This window comes from Lithobates pipiens, unplaced genomic scaffold (assembly GCF_037356315.1).
Source record: "Lithobates pipiens isolate NorthernLeopardFrog02 unplaced genomic scaffold, aLitPip1_a1.2 Scaffold_22, whole genome shotgun sequence".
Classification (NCBI taxonomy): Eukaryota; Metazoa; Chordata; class Amphibia; order Anura; family Ranidae; genus Lithobates; species Lithobates pipiens.
The window spans coordinates 323,316,251-323,333,293 of NW_027507784.1; the positions used below are offsets into that span (position 1 = coordinate 323,316,251).

The 17,043-nt window shown below is 47.1% G+C and overlaps 2 non-coding genes across 2 annotated transcripts; both read left to right on the top strand.

Annotated features, from left to right (window-relative positions):
- The first annotated feature begins 2,526 nt into the window (after positions 1 to 2,526).
- Positions 2,527 to 2,633, top strand: LOC143925825 (U6 spliceosomal RNA). Its single transcript, XR_013262051.1, has one exon. It is a non-coding gene; the product is annotated as a U6 spliceosomal RNA (small nuclear RNA).
- Positions 2,634 to 5,719: 3,086 nt separating this feature from the next.
- Positions 5,720 to 5,824, top strand: LOC143925837 (U6 spliceosomal RNA). The gene has a single exon (XR_013262061.1). It is a non-coding gene; the product is annotated as a U6 spliceosomal RNA (small nuclear RNA).
- Positions 5,825 to 17,043: the final 11,219 nt, after the last annotated feature.

Sequence of the window (17,043 nt, forward strand, 5' to 3'; positions counted from 1 at the left end):
CCGTCTTTAATATTGATTGGACCCTGGGCAAAAATTTTCTTGGCCCCCCATATGCAATTTTGCTCTCCACCTGCTCTGAGGCATACAATAAATAGCAGCTAGACTTAAAATCAGTTTACTGTATCAGATCAGGCAGCAATTATGATTGGTTGCCAGTGGTTACAGCATATCATTACTGCTTAATGACTGGTTGCTAGAGGTTACAGCGCACATTATGGCTCACTGATTAGTTACTAGAGGTTACAGCAAATGATTTCTGCTTGTTAATTGGTTGCTAGAGATTACTGTAAAGTAATACTGCTCACTGATTGGCTGCTAGAAGTCACAGAACATCATCTCCTCACTGCAGAGGAGCATGATACATATATGAATGCCACCTTTATTTACATATAAATGCTGCCAGCAGCATCTATTTACTTAGTAATGCCACCACTATTTACATATGAATGCCGGTTATTTACATGTAAACAAAGGATCTGCAGGTGAGTCACCTGTACACTACAATAGGCAGAGCTGGGCAGCATTAGTACCAGCACTTATCACTGAGATATCGGGACACAGCACAGGACTAAAACTTCAAGGGTCAAGGGAATTTACACTGGGATAGTTGGCAAGTATGAGGCAGCTGCTTTGGGCCCCACAACAATGACAGTGCCCAGGGCAGCTGCCCCCTTTGCCCTGCCTTAAAGACGGCCCTGCCTGGGTACCTGCCCAGCAATTGTGGTAGCTTTAGGCGTACACTGTGCAGATGATACACCAACTGTAATTACTGCAGCTGTTTGCTGTATAGGATCTGAAGAACAGCAGTAATTGGAGTAGCTTTAGGTGCACACTGTGCAGATGACACAATACACTGACTGTAATTACTGCAGCTGCCTGCCTGTGGTATAGGATCTGAAGAACACCAGCAATCGGGGTAGCTTTAGATGGACACTTTGCAGATGACACAATACACCGACTGTAATTACTGCAACTGCCTGCCTGTGGTATAGGATCTGAAGAACACCAGCAATTGGGGAAGCTTTAGGTGCACACTGTGCAGATGACACAATACACTGACTGTAATTACTGCAGCTGCCTGCCTGTAGTATAGGATCTGAAGAACACCAGCAATTGGGGTAGCTTTAAGTGCACACTGTACAGATGACACAGTACACAACTGTAATTACTGCAGCTGCCTGTGGTATAGGATCAGCATAACACCAGCGATTGGAGTAGCTTTAGGTGTACACTGTGCAGCTGGCACAATACACCGACTGTAATTGCTGCAGCTGCCTGCGGATAGGATCAGCAGAACACCAGCAATTGGAATAGCTTTAGGTGTACACTGTGCAGGTGGCACAATACACCAACTATAATTGCTACAGCTGCCTGCAGATAGGATCAGCATAACACCAGCAATTGGGGTAGCTTTAGGCGTACACTGTGCAGATGGCACAATACACCGACTGTAATTGCTGCAGCAGCTTCCTGTGGTATAGGACCAGAAGAACACCAGCAATTGGGGTAGCTTTAGGTGTACACTGTGCAGGTGGCACAATACACCGACTGTAATTGCGGCAGCTGCCTGTGGTATAGGATCTGCAGAACACCAGCAATTGCGTTAGGCTGCAGACGGGGACTGAGTTACCAATACATGGCCCATCTGGCCGAAACCAGACGACCGCCTTTCTCCGGAAGGTCTGGCGAAACAGACCCACCCAGGTACTTGGTTGGGGCTCCCCCGAAGGGAGACCCCCAAAGAGAGAGGGTGGACCAAGCCAGAAGGCCTATGTCCACCCCCTCACAAGGCTTTCAGGGTTGGCCCGAGAACCGACACCCTACTCATCACATGTGCACAGTGACAAACAGAGACGTGACACACACATAATAAATAAATAAATAAAGTGGGGAAGGGATAGTGGAGAGGAGAGTGAAAAAGGTGGCCATTGTGTAACACAATGACCAGGCCGACCCCCATCACATCAGAGGTCCTCCATTATATTAGAGATCCCCACATGTTAAATGTTTTATTAACCATGTGTGCAAAAAACAAGCAAACTTCAAAAACGGATCTAGTAGTGAAAGGGTTAAAAGGAGCCTTGCAGAATAAACAACATTTTACTATTGAAGAGAAAGCAACTAAAGATGATCCACACCGACCCTAATTCTATGCATTTTGTCCTCCTCCCATCCCCCGCAACAGCTTCTAATACACTGACACTACAATGTAATCAGCTACAATGTAATTAGATACACAGTCTAAGGATGGCCCCTCCCTCCTCCCACAATCCCCTGTGGTGGCTGCTGTGGTGATTTGCATGTGCTGCTTGTATCTGATCTGTAGATGATTGGTTATTGATCTGTGTATGGAACATCGGAATGTGTTATAAGGAGAAGCTGATCTGATCATTATAATTTCCTCAAATCACCACCGATACATTGATCTTTATTACCCCCACCACATACTTCGTTACCAGGCTCCCCATGAGCTGACATTTCTGGCTCTGGTTGTCCTTATATACTTCTCAGGGTCACCATTGGATTGTCCTCGCTTCGGCAGGACATATACTAAAATTGGAACGATACAGAGAAGATTAGCATGGCCCCTGCGCAAGGATGACACGCAAATTCGTGAAGCGTTCCATATTTTCTTCCCCCCTATGGTTTCAGCAGGGGCTTCAGCCTAAAGTCCTAGGGTGGTGTATGTGGCGCGGGCTTTTTTTTTTTTTTGGCTGGGCTGTGTTGTTGTGTGGCAGGGAGTAAGCTCACTTGCTGGTTGCCTGGCTACCAGTGCCTATCAATGCTGACCACTAAACTCACCTGCCTGACACACACTGACCTTTACACGGACCTACCTACCTGACATGCATGCAGGGCCGATCCTAGGGTCACAGACGCCTGGGTGCAGAAATATTTCTGGCGCCCCCACATGGGCGTGGCCATCTTACTAACTCCTCCCCTTTACAAATGTTTCTATGGCTACAACTCAAACATGGAGATGCTCCCCTAAGAAGTCTTTATTACCCTGGGATCCTCCCATGATCTTTTAACAATAAAGAAAATGAGTACACTAATGGGACCTGAAGGGGGGTCCCGCTAATGCCCACAGAGAGGGATGTGTTAGAGTGTGTTAGAAAGAGCTCCCAGACATTATGCAAGACATGATACAAGAGATGGTCAGAGACTGCAGACATACTGCAAGAGATGACCAGAGACTGCAGACATGATACAGGCAGGGGCAGACTGACCAGTCGGTCACTCGGGCGCCGCCCGAGGCCATTAGGGGCCCGGACTCGGCCACATGAGAGGCCACTTGCAGCAGCTGAATTACATGCAGCGATGCCGATAATAACACTGCTAACTGTGCGCTGCTCCCCGCCGGCCCCTCCTTCCCTCCCGTCCGTCCCAGGTGCTGTATGCGTCGTGACATCACCTGGGACGGACGAGAAGAGTGGAGGGGCTGGCGGGGAGCAGTGCGCTGTTAGAAGTACTATTATTGGCATCCGGTGACTCGGTGAGTGAAGCCGAGACACCAGGGCCACCACACGTGATGGGGGGGAGTGTCCTCCTGGCTGTGTGTGTGTGTCCCCCTATTTGCATGTCCTCCTGTGCTGTGTGAGTGTCCCCCTGTGTGCATATCCTCCTGTATGCATATCCTCCTGTGTGAGTGTTCCCCTGTGTGCGTGTCCCCCTGTGTGCATATCCTCCTGTGTGCATATCCTCCTGTGTGCGTGTTCCCCTGTGTGCGTGTCCCCCTGTGTGTGTGTCCCCCTGTGTGCATGTCCCCCTGTGTGTGTCCCCCTTTGTGCGTGTCCTCCTGTGTGCGTGTCCCCCTGTGTGCGTGTCCACCTGTGTGCGTATCCCCTTGTGTGCGTGTCCCCCTGTGTGCGTGTCCCCCTGTGTGCATATCCTCCTATGTGCATATCCTCCTGTGTGCGTGTTCCCCTGTGTGCGTGTCCCCCTGTGTGCGTGTCCCCCTGTGTGCGTGTCCCCCTGTGTGTGTCCCCCTTTGTGCGTGTCCCCCTGTGTGCGTGTCCCCCTGTGTGCGTGTCCACCTGTGTGCGTGTCCCCCTGTGTGCGTGTCCCCCTGTGTGCGTGTCCACCTGTGTGCGTGTCCCCCTGTGTGCGTGTCCTCCTGTGTGCGTGTCCCCCTGTGTGCGTGTCCCCCTGTGTGCGTGTCCACCTGTGTGCGTATCCCCCTGTGTGCGTGTCCTCCTGTGTGCGTGTCCCCCTGTGTGCGTGTCCCCCTGTGTGCGTGTCCTCTTGTGTGCGTATCCCCCTGTGTGTGTGTCCTCCTGTGTGCGTGTCCCCCTGTGTGCGTGTCCACCTGTGTGCGTGTCCCATTGTGTGAGTGTCCTCCTGTGTGCGTGTCCCCCTGTGTGAGTGTCCCCTTGTTTATATATATTTTTAAAAAATTATCTTTTTTTAATTATAAAAGAAAAAAAATACACCTAGCAAAGGGTGGTTTCGAACCTGCGACCTCTGGCGCCACGCTGCTACTCACTCACTTATAGGACCCTTGTTTTCTATGCAAACCATTTATGTGTCAGTTTCAGCTATTCAATGCCGGTTGGTGGGCGAGTTCTGCGCTCCCACAATGTTTTGCGGCAAAGCAGCTCATTTGCATACAGCGCTTCACTTCAAAATATGCTTTATGCCGCGTATTTCCTTTATTTAGATCAACTTTTAAATTCACAAACATTATTTACCAGGAAGAAAGTGAAAGTGAAAAAAATCATGTTTAATAGTTTGTTATAAAATTTTGCAAACAGGTAATTTTTCTGCTTCATTGATATGCACTGACAGGTGGCGCTGGTGGGCGGCACATGTGGTGGGCACAGATGGGCACTGGGGATCTGGTGGCACATCGCAGTGATTGGGACTGATGTCCATGGTTATACAAAAAAATAAAATGTTGTTACATATTGTGGTTAGATTGGCGGTGCAGTTGTACTTTTTTCGGCGAGCGCTTTCTTTTTGTGGTATTTAATCACCACGGGGGTTTTACATTTTTTGTGCCAAATGAAAAGGACCATTTGTGAAAAAAATAAATAAAATGAAAATAAATAAAGTATCACAGACAGTACTAATTGTTTTTGTACAGAGGATATGAACACCAATAATCTCATGATAGGGAGGTTTCAATAATGACTTGCTTAAAAAAAAAAAAAAAAAAAAAATTAAATGGGTTTAAAATATTATTAAAAAAGAATGGAATAAAATGTATCTTTAATGTATGTTAAAAAAAAGCCTCCAATAAACACAGTTTATATAAAAAAAAAAAAAAAATATATATATATATATATATATATATATATATATATATATATTTTTTTTTTTTTTTTTAATTACAAAAGTAAAAAAAATATACCTAGCAGAGGATGGTTTCGATCCATCGACCTCTGGGTTATGGTTTTTAGATCCTATATAACGCGTTTATGTGTCAGTTGCAGCTATTCAATGACGGTTGGTGGGCGGGTTCGTCCCTCCCACAATGGTTTGCGGCAGAGCAGCTCATTTGCATACAGCGATTTGCTTCAAAATATGCTTTATGCCGCTTATTTCCTTTATTTAGATCAACTTTTAAATTCACAAACATTATTTACCAGGAAGAAAGTGAATTCATACAATTCATTTGGAATATATAAAGTAAAGTATCCATATTTTCTGCTCTCCCTAACTTGGATTTATTTGAACACTTTATATGCAGATCAGGGTCACAATGATATTGTCCTAGGCCTATATTGGCTGGACACATACTTAAAGTGGAACGATACAGAGAAGGATAGCATGTTCCCTGCGCAAGGATGACACGCATAATCGTGAAGCGAACCACATTTTCTTGCACCAAATAACAGTAGTACTGTTATAATTATTTCCCTCTTCTTATGAGCTATAATATACACACACACACACATTATATATATATATATATATATATATATATATATATACATTTATATTATAACATGCATGTTATTATATCGCTGGGGACATAAAGCTGGCCATACACTAGTAGGTTTTTTCATACGAATGTTCATACAAACATTCTCAGTACGTTCGATGACCAATGTTGCAATGTTGTTAAAAATTTCCTTTTCTTTTAGCATTTGATTTTCTAAATTGAAAAATTTGAAACTAAATTCTAATGGTGTATGACCAGTTTTTGGTTTCACGCACGCGGCCATATGTGGAACACACCACACGGCAGAATGCGCGATATCTGTGTTTGGAGCATACACCCAAAATGGCGCACAGCCTCATCTATTTCATCTCATTGGACGCTGAGTCCCTGCAGAGTGACTACGCAGGCTCTGTGCATGAAGCCTTAAAAGTCGTATTGGAGGTTCCCATTACATCAGAAGTCCTCCCATCACATAAGAGCCCCCTCCCCCCTCATTACATCGGAGGCACTCTCATCACATCAGAGGTCCTCCCAAGAAATCAGAGGTCCACCCCCCCATCAGATTAGAGGGTACTACATCACTTCAGAGGTCATCCTAACACATCAGAGGTCCCCCCACCGCATCAGAGGTCCCTCTCATCACATCATAGGTTCCCCCCATCACATCAGAGTGCTCCCCATCACATCAGAGGTTGTCCCAAGAAATTAGAGATCCACCCCCCCTCCCCATCACATTAGAGGGTCCTCCATCATATCAGAGTTCATCCTAACACATCAGAGGTCCCCCCACCGCATCAGAGGTCCTCCCATCGCATCAGAGGTCCCCCTCATCACATCATAGGTTCCCCCCATCACATCAGAGTACTCCCAATCACATCAGAGGTCCCCATCACAGCAGAGGTCCTCCCAAGAAATCAGAGGTCCACTCCCCCCTCCCCATCACATTAGAGGGTCCTCCATCATATCAGAGGTCATCCTAACACATCAGAGGTCATCCCATCCCATCACATCAGAGCTCCCCCCACCGCATCAGAGGTCCTCCCATCAGGACTGGTGCAAGGATTTTGACACCCTAGGCGAAACCTCATCATTTTGTCGCCCCCGTTGGCTCCACCCCTTAACCCGCCCTTTTGCCCTGCCCATGTGACAGGAGGTGGCGCTTTACAGGAAGCATTGGCTCTGCTTCCTCTAGCACTGTTCCAGTGCTGCACTGCGCCTCTAATTACACTACCGGTTGGATAGAGCAGCTGCCTGAGAGTTAGTTACATGCTGCAGCCTGCAGAGCAAGCAGACACGAAGGGAAACCAGTGGCCGGGCGCCCCTAGGCAGCAGTGCGCCCTAGGCGGTTGCCTAGTTTGCCTAGTGGTAGCACCGGCCCTGCCTCCCATCTCATCAGAGGTCCCCCTCATCACATCAGAGTACTCCCAATCACATCAGAGGTCCCCCATCACATCAGAGGTCCTCCCATCACATCAGAGGTCCTCCCAAGAAATCAGAGGTCCACTCCCCCCTCCCCATCACATTAGAGGGTCCTCCATCATATCAGAGGTCATCCTAACACATCAGAGGTCATTCCATCCCATCAGAACTCGCCTCCCCTCACATCAGAGTTCCCTCATCAGATCAGAGGTCCCCCCATCACATCAGATGGCCTCCCATCACATCAGAGGTCCTCCTAACACATCAGAGGTCCTCCTAACACATCAGATGGCCTCCCATAACATCAGAGGTCCCCCCATCACATCAGAGGTCGTCCCATCCTATCACATCAGAACTCCCCCCTCATCACATCATAGGTTCCCCCATCACATCATAGGTCCCCCATCACATCAGAGGTCATCCCATCCCATCAGAACTCTCCTCCCCTCACATCAGAGTTCCCTCATCAGATCAGAGGTCCCCCCATCACATCAGATGGCCTCCTATCACATCAGAGGTCCCCCCCATCACATCAGAGGTCATCCCATCCTATCACATCAGAACTCCCCTCCCATCACAGCAGAGTTCCCTCATCAGATCAGAGGTAGGGATGAGCCAAACACCCCCCGGTTCGGTTTGCACCAGAACCTGGGAACGGACCGAAAATGTGCACAAACTTTAGAAGAGCTTTAAAGTCTATGGGACTCGAACGTTCAAAATCAAAAGTGCTAATTTTAAAGGCTAACATGCAAGTTGTTGTCCTAAAAAGGGTTCTGCCCCAGGGGACATGTATCAATGCAAAAAAAAAAGTTTTAAAAGCAGACTTTTTTTCGGGAGCACTGATTTTAATGATGCTTAAAGTGAAAAAAAAAAAGTGAAAATTTCCTTTAAATATGGTGCCGGGGGGGGGGGGTGTCTATAGTATGCCCGTGAAGAGGCACGTGTTTCCCGTGTTTAGAACAGTCCCTGCACAAAATGACATTTAACGGAAAAAAGTCATTTAAAACTGCTTGCGGTTTTAATGTAATGTCTGGTCCTAGCAATATGGATACAAATCATTGAGAAAAATGGCATGGGTATTCCCCCCACCCATTACCTGCCCCTTTGGGTCTTGTACGGATATTAAGGGGAACCCCGTACCCAAATTAAAAAAAGGAAAGGCGTGGGGCCCTTTCTCAACCCTTTCAACACAGAGGAACCCTTCAAATAGTTTTCCGGTCTTGGGGAACCCCTGCTAAAAATGAGAAATCTACAACTCATGATACAATAGTGTGATAGTCAGTGGTAAAAATAGTCCTTACTAGTGATGGACAAACTTCCGACGGGACGTTTCGCGAACGCGGACCGCCGCCGATAGTTGGCAAACCGTAACGTTCGCGGCGGGCCCCATTTACTTCAATAGGAGGCGAACTTTGCAAACCTACAGGTCAAATTTGCAGCCACAAAATAATTACTAGCTGTGCAAACATAGTCCCACCACATGGCCAATGACATAACACATGTATGAGGTGAATCTGGGATTGACAACTACAAGCATTCTTTTTTTATATGTGAAATTGTTGTGACAATTCAGGACTGTGGAGCGCATGAAGGCAATGGAGGAGAGGGAAGGTCAGGGTAGGCAAAGAAGAGGGTGCAGGAGATGATCACCAACAGCGTGACATACAGCAATGACACCTGCACCGTGATAGAGTGATCTGACACCAGCACCGTGATAGAGAGCACTGACATCAGCAGCGTGACATACAGCAATGACACCTGCACCATGATAGAGTGATCTGACACCAGCACCGTGATAGAGAGCACTGACATCAGCAGCGTGACATACAGCAATGACACCTGCACCATTATAGAGTGATCTGACACCAGCACCATGATAGAGAGCACTGACATCAGCAGCGTGACATAAAGCACTAACACCTGCACCGTGATATACAGCACTGACAGCAGCACCGTGATAGAGAGCACTGACATCAGCAGCGTGACATACAGCAATGACACCTGCACCGTGATATACAGCACTGGCACCAGCACCGTGATATACAGCACTGACACCTGCACCGTAAGCAGCCCCAGGAGGAAGTCAGCACAGCACAGGGATGGTGGGAGCCCCTCATAATGAGCATAGCACAGGGATGGTGGGAGCCCCTCATAATATGCACAGCAGAGGACGGTACAGCCCCAGGAGTAATTCAGCATAGCACAGGGATGGTGGGAGCCCCTCATAATAAGCAGCCCCAGGAGGAAGTCAGCATAACACAGGGGTGGTGGGAGCCCCTCATAATAAGCAGCCCCAGGAGGAAGTCAGCACAGCACAGGGATGGTGGGAGCCCCTCATAATGAGCATGATCACGGCGCAGGTGTCAGTGCTCTATATCAGGGTGCTGGTGCTGGTGATCATCTCCTCCACCCTCTTCTTTGCCTACCCTCACCTTCCCTCGCCTCCATTGTCTCAAGAGTCCTGAATTTTCAGAATTTCACATATAAAAAAAGAATGCTTGTAGTTGTCGATCCCAGATTCACCTCATACATGTGTTATGTCACGGTGCTGGTGTCAGATCACTCTATCACGGTGCAGGTGTCAGGGCTCTATATCACGGTGCTGGTGCTGGTGATCATCTCCTGCACCCTCTTCTTTGCCTACCCTCACCTTCCCTCGCCTCCATTGTCTCAAGATTCCTGAATTTTCAGAATTTCACATATAAAAAAAGAATGCTTGTAGTTGTCGATCCCAGATTCACCTCATACATGTGTTATGTCACGGTGCTGGTGTCAGATCACTCTATCACGGTGCAGATGTCAGTGCTCTATATCACGGTGCTGGTGCTGGTGATCATCTCCTGCACCCTCTTCCTTGCCTACCCTCACCTTCCCTCGCCTCCATTGTCTCAAGATTCCTAAATTTTCAGAATTTCACATATAAAAAAAGAATGCTTGTAGTTGTCGATCCCAGATTCACCTCATGCATGTGTTATGTTGCGGTGCTGGTGTCAGATCACTCTATCACGGTGCAGATGTCAGTGCTCTATATCACGGTGCTGGTGATCATCTCCTGCACCCTCTTCTTTGCCTACCCTCACCTTCCCTCGCCTCCATTGTCTCAAGATTCCTGAATTTTCAGAATTTCACATATAAAAAAAGAATGCTTGTAGTTGTCGATCCCAGATTCACCTCATACATGTGTTATGTCACGGTGCTGGTGTCAGATCACTCTATCACGGTGCGGGTGTCAGTGTTCTATATCACGGTGCTGGTGCTGGTGATCATCTCCTGCACCCACTTCTTTGCCTACTCTCACCTTCCCTCGCCTCCATTGTCTCAAGATTCCTGAATTTTCAGAATTTCACATATAAAAAAAGAATGCTTGTAGTTGTCGATCCCAGATTCACCTCATACATGTGTTATGTCACGGTGCTGGTGTCAGATCACTCTATCACGGTGCAGATGTCAGTGCTCTATATCACGGTGCTGGTGCTGGTGATCATCTCCTGCACCCTCTTCTTTGCCTACCCTCACCTTCCCTCGCCTCCATTGTCTCAAGATTCCTGAATTTTCAGAATTTCACATATAAAAAAAGAATGCTTGTAGTTGTCGATCCCAGATTCACCTCATACATGTGTTATGTCGTGGTGCTGGTGTCAGATCACTCTATCACGGTGCAGATGTCAGTGCTCTATATCACGGTGCTGGTGATCATCTCCTGCACCCTCTTCTTTGCCTACCCTCACCTTCCCTCGCCTCCATTGTCTCAAGATTCCTGAATTTTCAGAATTTCACATATAAAAAAAGAATGCTTGTAGTTGTCGATCCCAGATTCACCTCATACATGTGTTTTGTCACGGTGCTGGTGTCAGCTCATTCTATCACGGTGCGGGTGTCAGTGTTCTATATCACGGTGCTGGTGCTGGTGATCATCTCCTGCACCCTCTTCTTTGCCTACCCTCACCTTCCCTTGCCTGCATTGTCTCAGGATTCCTGAATTTTCAGAATTTCACATATAAAAAAAGAATGCTTGTAGTTGTCGATCCCAGACTCACCTCATACATGTGTTATGTCACGGTGCTGGTGTCAGATCACTCTATCACGGTGCAGGTGTCAGTGCTCTATATCACGGTGCTGGTGATCATCTCCTGCACCCTCTTCTTTGCCTACCCTCACCTTCCCTCACCTCCATTGTCTCAAGATTCCTGAATTTTCAGAATTTCACATATAAAAAAAGAATGCTTGTAGTTGTCGATCCCAGATTCACCTCATACATGTGTTTTGTCACGGTGCTGGTGTCAGATCACTCTATCACGGTGCGGGTGTCAGTGTTCTATATCACGGTGCTGGTGCTGGTGATCATCTCCTGCACCCTCTTCTTTGCCTACCCTCACCTTCCCTTGCCTGCATTGTCTCAGGATTCCTGAATTTTCAGAATTTCACATATAAAAAAACAATGCTTGTAGTTGTCGATCCCAGATTCACCTCATACATGTGTTATGTCACAGTGCTGGTGTCAGATCACTCTATCACGGTGCAGGTGTCAGTGCTCTATATCACGGTGCTGGTGATCATCTCCTGCACCCTCTTCTTTGCCTACCCTCACCTTCCCTCGCCTCAATTGTCTCAAGATTCCTGAATTTTCAGAATTTCACATATAAAAAAAGAATGCTTGTAGTTGTCGATCCCAGATTCACCTCATACATGTGTTATGACATGGTGCTGGTGTCAGATCACTCTATCACGGTGCAGGTGTCAGTGCTCTATATCACGGTGCTGGTGATCATCTCCTGCACCCTCTTCTTTGCCTACCCTCACCTTTCCTCGCCTCCATTGTCTCAAGATTCCTGAATTTTCAGAATTTCACATATAAAAAAAGAATGCTTGTAGTTGTCGATCCCAGATTCACCTCATACATGTGTTATGTCACGGTGCTGGTGTCAGATCACTTTATCATGGTGCAGGTGTCAGTGCTCTATATCACGGTGCTGGTGATCATCTCCTGCACCCTCTTCTTTGCCTACCCTCACCTTCCCTTGCCTCCATTGTCTCAAGATTCCTGAATTTTCAGAATTTCACATATAAAAAAAGAATGCTTGTAGTTGTCGATCCCAGATTCACCTCATACATGTGTTATGTCACAGTGCTGGTGTCAGATCACTTTATCATGGTGCAGGTGTCAGTGCTCTATATCACGGTGCTGGTGATCATCTCCTGCACCCTCTTCTTTGCCTACCCTCACCTTCCCTTGCCTCCATTGTCTCAAGATTCCTGAATTTTCAGAATTTCACATATAAAAAAAGAATGCTTGTAGTTGTCGATCCCAGATTCACCTCATACATGTGTTATGTCATTGGCCATGTGGTGGGACTATGTGTGCACAGCTAGTAATTATTTTGTGGCTGCAAATATGACCTGTAGGTTTGTAAAGTTCACCATCCCTGTGATATGCTGACTTCCTCCTGGGGCTGCTTATTATGAGGGGCTCCCACCATCCCTGTGCTATGCTGACTTCCTCCTGGGGCTGCTTACGGTGCAGGTGTCAGTGCTGTGTATCACGGTGCTGGTGTCAGTGCTGTATATCACGGTGCTGGTGTCAGTGCTTTATGTCACGCTGCTGATGTCAGTGCTCTCTATCACGGTGCTGGTGTCAGATCACTCTATCACGGTGCAGGTGTCATTGCTGTATGTCAGGCTGCTGATGTCAGTGCTCTCTATCATGGTGCTGGTGTCAGATCACTCTATCACGGTGCAGGTGTCATTGTTGTATGTCATGCTGCTGATGTCAGTGCTCTCTATCACGGTGCTGGTGTCAGATCACTCTATCACGGTGCAGGTGTCATTGCTGTATGTCACGCTGCTGATGTCAGTGCTCTCTATCACGGTGCTGGTGTCAGATCACTCTATCACGGTGCAGGTGTCATTGCTGTATGTCATGCTGCTGATGTCAGTGCTCTCTATCACGGTGCTGGTGTCAGATCACTCTATCATGGTGCTGGTGTCATTGCTGTATGTCACGATGCTGATGTCAGTGCTCTCTATCACGGTGCTGGTGTCAGATCACTCTATCACGGTGCAGGTGTCATTGCTGTATGTCACGCTGTCAGTGCTCTCTAGAGGTCGACCAAAAAAAAAGGGCTAACTTGCGCTTGAAAGACCTCTGCGCAAATACCGCGTCACATAAAATATTGCAACAACCGCTATTTTATTCCCTAGGGTCTCTGCTAAAAAAATATATATAATTTTTGGGGCTTCTGAGTGATTTTCTAGCAGAAAATACTGGATTTTTACTTGTAAGCAACACGTCTCAGAAAAGATTTAGGGTCCTTTCACACAGGGCGGATCAGTGCTGATCCGCCCCATGGATATCCGTTTGCTCAGCGGGGATCACTCCGTCGATCTCCGCTGAGCAGGGAGATGACAGGTCCGTCTCTGCACACTGCGCAGGGACAGACCTGTCACAGCGCCGCTCTCCCCTATGGGAGATCGGATGACGACGGGCCGCAGTGTCCGTCGTCACCCGATCCGATCCGCAGACGGATGGAAAAATAGCTTTTTCCTCCGTCACACTTTTTCTGATCGGAGCAGGTCGGATGTCAGTGGACATGTCACCCCTCAATTCCGACGCTCCATAGAGGTCTATGGAGCATCCGTTCAGGTCCGCCTGAAAAACTGACAGGCAGGCCTGAACGGATCGTCAGTGTGAAAGGGGCCTTAGTCTTTAAATGGTTAAACTGAGAACTTCTACACAGGGAGTTCAGCCCATTGAAGAAGAAACATTGTATCACTTTGATCTTTTCTTGGCAGCCTACCCAGAGAGGAGGAAAGTCCTTCACTGATGTCTTCAGGCAACTTACATTGACTTCTATTATAGAAGTCTTTGCAAGTCATAATACGCATAATGACTGAGTGGTCGTCGATTCGACGACAACTGATCCGAAATCCGAAATTCGTAAAAAAAAGTTTGTATTCCGTACAGAATTCGGACGCACGGCAATTCGTATTTCAGATCCCCCGAATGTACGAATTTTGGGAAATTCGTACGAATTTGAGATTCGTACGAAACGAATCACACATGTCTAGCAGGAACACTGTCTGGATAAAGGGGGCCTTGAGAGGTTAGAAAGTCCTCCTCTTCCTGCCTCTGTTCTGCCTCAAGTGCCCTGTCCATTATTCCCCGCAGCGTATGCTCCAACAGGTGGACAAGAGGTACAGTGTCACTGATGCATGCACTGTCACTGCTCACCATCCTCGTGGCCTCCTCAAATGGTGACAGGACAGTGCATGCATCCCTGATCATGGCCCACTGGCGTGGGGGAAAAAAAACAAGCTCCCCTGACCCTGTCCTGGTGCTGTAGTCGCACAGGTACACATTGATGGCCCTCTGCTGCGTTTGCAGCCGCTGCAGCATGGCCAACGTTGAGTTCCACCTGGTGTCACAGATTAGGCGGTTCTTGGGCAGGTTCAATTCCTTTTGGACATCAGCCAGCCGAGCACTGGCATTATATGACCGGCGAAAATGCACACAGACTTTCCTGGCCTGCCTCAGGACATCCTGTAAGCCCGGGTACAGGGTCGTCTTTAATATTGATTGGACCCTGGGCAAAAAAATTCTTGGGCCCTCCCCCCCATGCAATTTTGCTCTCCACCTGCTCTGAGACATACAATAAATAGCAGCTAGACTTAAAATCTGTTTACTATATCAGATCAGGCAGCAATTACGATTGGTTGCCAGTGGTTACAGCATATCATTACTTCTTAATGACTGGTTGCTAGAGGTTACAGCGCACAATATGGCTCACTGATTAGTTACTAGAGGTTACAGCAAATGATTTCTGCTTGTTAATTGATTGCTAGAGATTACTGTAAAGTAATACTGCTCACTGATTGGCTGCTAGAAGTCACAGCACATCATCTCCTCACTGCAGAGGAGCATGATACATATATGAATGCCAACTTTATTCACATATAAATGCTGCCAGCCGCATCTATTTACTTAGTAATGCCACCACTATTTACATATGAATGCCGGTTATTTACATGTAAACACAGGATCTGCAGGTGAGTCACCTGTACACAACAATAGGGCAGAGCTGGGCAGCATTAGTACCAGCACTTCTCACTGAGATATCGGGACACAGCACAGGACTAAAACTTCAAGGGACAAGGGAATTTACACTGGGATAGTTGGCAAGGATGAGGCAGCTGCTTTGGGCCCCACAACAATGACAGGGCCCAGGGCAGCTGCCCCTTTTGCCCTGCCTTAAAGACAGCCCTGCCTCTACTGGTTCCCTAGTATCAAAAATCCCCCAACTGCACCAAATCATCAGAAAAGCATTTTTTTTTAAATTGGCACAGCTCTATTTATTGGTCATGTCATCCAGCCTGAGGTTATGAGCCTATGCCTGCTTCTCAGAGGTGACCTCAGCACCGTCATACAGTAGATGTGTCTGGATCAGGCCCAGAGTGATATTTACATTTCACTCTCTTACTAATCCACCATGACACTTACGTAATATTCACCATCACTCCAGGCACTCTGTCTAATCTCTTGGGATTTAGCTTCCATCTATGTACAAACACAGATAAAAGCATTTCTGCGGCGTTTCTAGGAACATTGAGATTTAGTTATGGAATACACATCTGTCATCTTTTAGTCTGACATTGTCAGTGAGTATTTTCTTTTCTCCTATCAGGCGATGAATCCTATGTTCACTAAGTAATGTTTTATTCAGAAAGAACATTTAGGACTGTGACGGATTCCGGGCACCCTGTTGGATATTTCCACCAAGAAGCTGCTTCCCAAGTCCTGGAACACGAGACCAATGGATCTGGCTATAGAAACCCCAAGGACCAGACAGCACCAGTCTTGGCGTACACCAGAAAATGAACTGCTTTATTTTTTATAAACATACTGAATTTATACAGCAAACCATCAGATAAGGGTTACCCCCATTATCTCAGACAAAGGTCACCTTACACAGTAGAGCCAGTCCTATTATTATAACAATGACCTACTTAGTCAGTCCGGCTCCCCAGACTAACTTGCATAAAAAGCCACAAGCAATTAGTGGCCAGCTCTGGATAACTTAAAGTGGAGGGCCACCCTGAAAAACAAAAACAAAAATCCTCCTCCGCGGAGATCTTCTGTCTTCTGTTTTCGTCGCAGCGTCTTCTGGGTAATGAGTCGCGCTGTGTTCTGGGAACTGTGTGTTCCAGAACACAGCGCGTCCCATTCGGAAAGCGCTGCGGGACTCGCGCATGCGCAGTAGCTGCGGGACTCGCGCATGCGCAGTAGGAAACGGGCAGTGAAGCCATAAGGCTCCACTGCCTGTTTCCCTTACAGGGAATGGCGGCGCCGGGACCCGAGAGCCGAGGGACGGGTCGGCCTCGGGCGGCCGACATCGCGGGCGCCCTGGACAGGTGAGTGTGTTTATTAAGTCAGCAACTGCAGTGTTTGCAGCTGCTGACTTTTTTATTTTTTTTTATTTTAACCGGCCCTCCTCTTTAAGAACACATAACACAGAGTTATCCAGGCCATGGTTCTCCTGCAGCCCAAAGTCTATGACAAGGACATTTATACCTCTGTGCTTTAGATGCACTTACAGTATATGTTCAATTTAAAAAACTAACACTTAGGATAAGGACACTTTTTTTAAAAAGTCATATGGCTAAAATGAAGATATGGTTTGTATCCAGCATCCTCTTATGTGTGTGTGTGTGTGTTTTTTTTTCAATCATTATGATTATTTTTT